Raw genomic sequence first — 6,280 nt, 5'->3', positions numbered from 1 at the left:
TACGGTGATTATTATTGATGATTCGCTTAGGACCGAGTATTCATAATGTGGAACATTTCCTGAAGGTGTAAATGGAGGTTGAACTTTCGGAAGCGAGTTCTACCATGTCAGGCATTTAGCGCTCAACAAATTAGCCCAGACGAAACCATTCATTTCGAACAACTTAAAACACATGGTTGAGTGTGACAATGCTATAATTAAGATCCTCCTATATATGGACGTTGAGAACATCAATGTTCCGCTACAAGATCGGATACCGCTTACTCGCAGATTAATGTCACATTTGGGAGAAATGGAATCCATTCGGAAGGATAATTATTGAGAGCGAGAAGCAACGAAGAAATCAGATATTCGCAAACATAAAGGCAAAATTGACGAATTGACATAAAGTTTTGCAAAAGTTTCACAGGAAACGGATAATTTGCTGTGATTTGAAAACAGATAACTCTAAATAAAGCCTCTTTTGCAAATTAGAAGTAAGTGCGATGTGTTCTCTTCCATGTGTCGGAAGCAAGTGATGCTGAAATTATTAAGCTCACCTGTGTTTATAGTTTCTAGTTATTTTGGTGGTGTCAATGATATATTTGCCTAATTTTACGTAAATTGGAAGCATTCACTAATCAGTGCTAAGTAATTTTCTTTCGATTAGTGAACAAGTTCTGAGCAGTTTCGCTCAGTAGATTAAATTCTGGGTAGTTTTCATTAGTAGATTAAATCATTGAAATATATTTTACATTGTCCAAAAAGCCATGAAATCCGAAATAATACATTCAAATGTTCAAATATAATATTTACTTAATCTAGGTAATCTTCTCAAGTTCCAACGGTTTTGCAAAATTCTGAACGTCAATGAGCTAATGATCTTATTCTTGCATTGTAGTGGAATCAGTAGTTTTTTGCACTCACTTTACATTTTGACTTTTACTATAGTTTCGGGGATCTAGGAAAATCAGTCTACGATATTTTTAATTCGTAAGTCCAATGATATAAAAGTATCTAAAAAGAATCTACTTAAATAAATAAATAGATAGTTATTCTCAGTTACCTGATAATATTGTCGAAGATAGTGTTTAACCCATTCCCCACGAGAGTCAAATGAAAAACCTGTTTTAATCCACCTAGCGGTGCAATTGTGCCTTTCTCATTTCTCTAAACTATGGCACGGAGGCTTTTTATGTTCAACATAATTGTGGAAATGTCCATTACATTCTTAGTACACTTTGCACTTATACACAATGGCATGCCAGCCACGAACTTGATGAGCTACGTGTCGACGGTGAAACACTTGAAACAAAAAAATATCATACTCCATTAGTCTAATCAGCATTAGATCAATGTTATCTGCTTGCTAACTCATTTTGTCATGCGAGGATGGGTATGTGAGGAGGGCGAAAGTGAACGAACGACTCCCCAGCTTAAATTGGTATGCTTTGTAATATAGTGGTGGTTTAAAGATGATGGGGTTGAAAGGGAGGGGTATGAGGTGGTGGTCTGAGGGGTGATTTAAAGAGATTTTCAAAGGAGGGGAGTGAACAGTAGAGGGGGGGGGGGGTGTAACCCCTCTCCGTAAACCATCAACTACGCCCCTGTTAAAATCCAGAAACCTTATGCGAGTCGAAAAAAAATAGGTTGACGTTTTTCAGAGTGATTGCATAACCTTTCTATATGAGAAAGGCAAAAATGTGCAAAATCCAAAAAAGTGAATCTTCGTCAAATTTTTTTCGTGTTTGCATCAAATCTCGACGTTTTATGCACCTTGAATACATTTAGCATCAAAAATAAAAATTCTATTTTTAATTTTTCCTATAGTTTTTATGAGAAATTTCTGTGTGGCCGCACTCTGAAACCCGTAATTCCGGAACCAGAATTCCGATCGATCCAAAATTCAATAGCAGCCGATGGGAAGGTTGCACCTTTCATTTGAGACTAAGTTTGGGCAAATCGGTCCAGTCATCTCTGAGAAAAATGAGTGACATTATTTGACACATACGCACATACATACACACACATACACACACACATACACACACATACATACACACATACACACACACATACAGACTTTTTCCGATCTCGACGAACTGAGTCGAATGGGATATGACACTCAGCCCTCCGGGCCGGGATTAGGTTGACGTTTTTCAGAGTGATTGCATAACCTTTCTATATGAGAAAGGCAAAAATGTGCAAAATCCAAAAAAGTGAATCTTCGTCAAATTTTTTTCGTGTTTGCATCAAATCTCGACGTTTTATGCACCTTGAATACATTTAGCATCAAAAATAAAAATTCTATTTTTAATTTTTCCTATAGTTTTTATGAGAAATTTCTGTGTGGCCGCACTCTGAAACCCGTAATTCCGGAACCAGAATTCCGATCGATCCAAAATTCAATAGCAGCCGATGGGAAGGTTGCACCTTTCATTTGAGACTAAGTTTGGGCAAATCGGTCCAGCCATCTCTGAGAAAAATGAGTGACATTATTTGACACATACGCACATACATACACACATACACACACACATACACACACATACACACACATACACACATACAGACTTTTTCCGATCTCGACGAACTGAGTCGAATGGGATATGACACTCGGCCCTCCGGGCCGGGATTAGGTTGACGTTTTTCAGAGTGATTGCATAACCTTTCTATATGAGAAAGGCAAAAACATGTGTTTTTCTCAGGATTGTTATAATTACGACATGATCAGTATCATTTAAGCAGAAAATTTCATAAAGTTGAGTTAACGCATACTTCGGATGAAGTCACAGAACTAGTAATAGTAGCCTGATCATGAAAATAGGAGTTGAAGTTCACTTTGTTCGGACATTCTTTGCAACGATAAACTTGGATTTCACACTGATATATTCCTATCCATGGAGACAACCTTGACGTTGGTTTCGTTCTCCTGTTTAGCAAATGTGTGTAAAGTTTCGTTAGGCGGGTTTTTGGATATTTTTGTACTCATTCCAATTTAGCGTCTTCTACACCTTGTAAACGTGTAGTCTAGAATGCGTAGCATTTTCAATCAGCTCTAAATATTTCGATCTCTTGAAGAAATCTTGAAGAATCTTGAGAGAAATTTCTAACTTATAAACTAATGACACATTCTTTCGTGACGTTACAACAATTTGACGAATCTTTGTTCGACAATTATTTTATAACTTTATCAAATGAGCACCTACATCAAAACTTATTACAGATTCAGAAAGTAGACAAAATTTCACGAAAGATTCAATCAATATAAACTGAATATACTGGAAGAGGATTGTTTCCTGACCGATAATGTAGCGTGACGTTACAACGCGTGACAAATTAGAACTTTTAAGGCATTTCAATAAAAGTCAAATCATCAAATTCTAGTGTATTCAGTTTTTGTTGATTGAATCTTTCGTGAAATTTTGTCTACTTTCTAAATCTGTAATAAGTTTTAATGTAGGTGTTCATTTGATAAAGTTATAACATATTTGTCGAATGAAGATTCGTCAAATCGTTGTAAACGTCACGAAAGAATGTGTCTAATAATAATCAAATTTAATTCATCGATGCACTATAGCTTTTCTTGTAACAGACAACATATTCTTAGGGTTTTTTAGTGTCTATTGTTTTAGTTATGGAATTGTTTTCACTAAGAACATTTCATAATTACATTCAGTTTACTGTGAATATCTCAAGTCATCAGAATTTATACATTTATGCAATAATTTTCAAGCCCCTCCCGAAACAAAATCCTGGCTACGGGCCTGATTACAATCAATACATGAAACGCTACATTAAAATCCCCTAACAAATGATCACTTCTCACCAGTGCTGAGCTCCATCACGGTACTGATGGCAAACCTGCTAGACAAAAGAGAATGAAACGGTTAGCAGTTGAAACAGTAAGCGATGCTTATTGAGTTGCGGTTCTCATTCCAATGAATTGACAACAGTCAAACGGTTCTCTTCTGAATCTCTCACTCATTGGAATTATTATTGAGAGGAAGGGAAACAGACCGTCATTTTATTAGCAATATAAATACGGTTATGACGGTCATCTTATTACAAACAACGAGCTAGAATTAACAAACAGGCGGTTTCGCATAAATAGCTATGCATAAAAGAAACTGAAAGGTGGAGAAAAAAGCAACAAAGCACCGCATGCTGCCTGAATACAATACACTGATAATATTTCGTTTACTATACCAATACAAAATAAATGGTACTCAATCTGTCTATCATTTCAATGCGTTCTCTCTCGCACGGCTTCTGTGAGAGATAGTTAACTGAAACACGATCCGAGGATAATGGAAATGAAATAACGGTCATTTTTGTGGTGATACGGTTACTTCATATTTACCGTCACATGTCAAAGACCATTGTGAGATTGCACAGCACTGCTTCTCACTATCAGACCCACAGTTGATTGACCTTCTCGGAAGCTATTTTGACAGTTAACGACTATGATCTTTCTTGCAGATAGGGTATATGAAGCATCCCGCCCAGTAAACTCCAGGTCATCAGCGGAAGATTCGAAATTTCCTTTGTCATTCGCAAAAGTTTGATAGGGATTCGTTCTTTCCATTTTTAAGCTGTCGAATACTTTAGCGCAATTAATCCAGAATGATCTGGTCTGATTGAATCGAAGTAAGCCTGTTGATCTCACCATGTATTCGAGCTCCGACTAGGATGGATTCATAACATCAATAAGATCGTGCTGAACACTGTACATTGACTACGAAGTCTATACAAACAAATGTTTGTATCTCCGCCAATGGGACTGATTGATGCTTTTTTTTGTTAGAGCAGTCCAAACCACACCTCAATCTTATTCTGAGTGTACCTTCTTGCTCGAATTCCATCCCATTCGCAGTCCATTATTACATTACCCGACAGTCGGATGACTTTCTCACGCCTCGAGCACAGAATTCACGTGACTGTTATACACCCAGAGAGCCCTTTAAAGATTCATGTCTATGCTTTGTAAATCCCACCATTTATGGTTTCTTTGGTCACGAATGGTTCACTGCGTTTGCCACGAGTACATATGTCCTGCCAAATCAGGTACTTCCAAGCGAATTTTGACAGTGCTTCTGTTTTTGTAACCGTTATCCACAGCAAACTTGTTCTTGCCCAATAAATACCCAGCAAACGACTTAGCACTAAAGTAACCAGCATATTGACTATATAAGAGCTGTCCAATGTTTATAAGCTTCATATGGGCTTAACAAATGTTTATGGCTTTTGAACAGCACTCATGTACAATATGATGCCTATAAGCTCAGTTACCCTTGTTCTACACACGGCTATAGAACCACATTGATGCCATTTTTACGGCTTAGTGGTTACTTGGGATATTCTTGCCCCGGCATTTACTTAAAATTCACTATAATGCATAAGTCTCTTCAGCAATGACGCACTACCGGTATTTCCTTAGTAGCGTTGTGAAGAGGTTTGAAAATTGTGAACCCCAGTGGCGTAGCCAGAAATTTAGGGGTTTGATGAAAATCGTTGATTTTTAGAAAATTTAATGTGACTTTGATGGATTATTAAAAATTCAGAAACATAAGTAGGCTAACAAATGCCATTCCAGTCTACAGACAAGGAAAATTAATATGGAACAGATTTAAAACCTCCTGACGTTATGTTGTTGTATTGTCTATTAATGAAGTCAAAGAATGTGAACTTTTAAAGTGAAACAAATGTTAGAAAACTTTTTCAAAGGTCAAGATCGCATAATTTCGAAATCATCAACTTTGAAGGTTTAACAACTTCGAAGCAATTTTCAAAGCGGGCATAGCGTAGTTGGTAAATCGATTGCATTGTACCTGCAATCGATTTACCAACTACGCTCACCTCGACTCCCAAAACCCGCAGCTCACCTCGATTCCCAAACCCACACATAGGGTTAGAAATTTTTAGAAATTATTCTAACCTAAAAAAGAGGCGAATGACTCTAAAGCGGACCCTACACGCGACAAAAATATTGTCAATAAAAATATTGACAAAACTGCTTCAATCCGTCAATCCCATTTGATTTCTACATGATCAATATTTTCAAGATACCCTTACACGATCAATATATTGATCAATAATCGATTTATTGTCAATATTTCTGCACGTGTAGGGTTCGCTTAAGGTAAAAGCGCATCTTTTGATATAAAAAATTTAGTGATTAATTATCCTACAAATATTTATGGAGAATTTTCTCTTAAAAAATAATAAGAGACTTTGCCTTCAGCAAAGTTGTTGGTAATGTCATTTTAAATGATTTTGTTGAAAATATGAAGGCTGAATG

Source organism: Topomyia yanbarensis, chromosome 2, assembly GCF_030247195.1.
Source record: "Topomyia yanbarensis strain Yona2022 chromosome 2, ASM3024719v1, whole genome shotgun sequence".
Taxonomy (NCBI): Eukaryota; Metazoa; Arthropoda; class Insecta; order Diptera; family Culicidae; genus Topomyia; species Topomyia yanbarensis.
Note: the sequence above shows the minus strand (reverse complement) of the source record.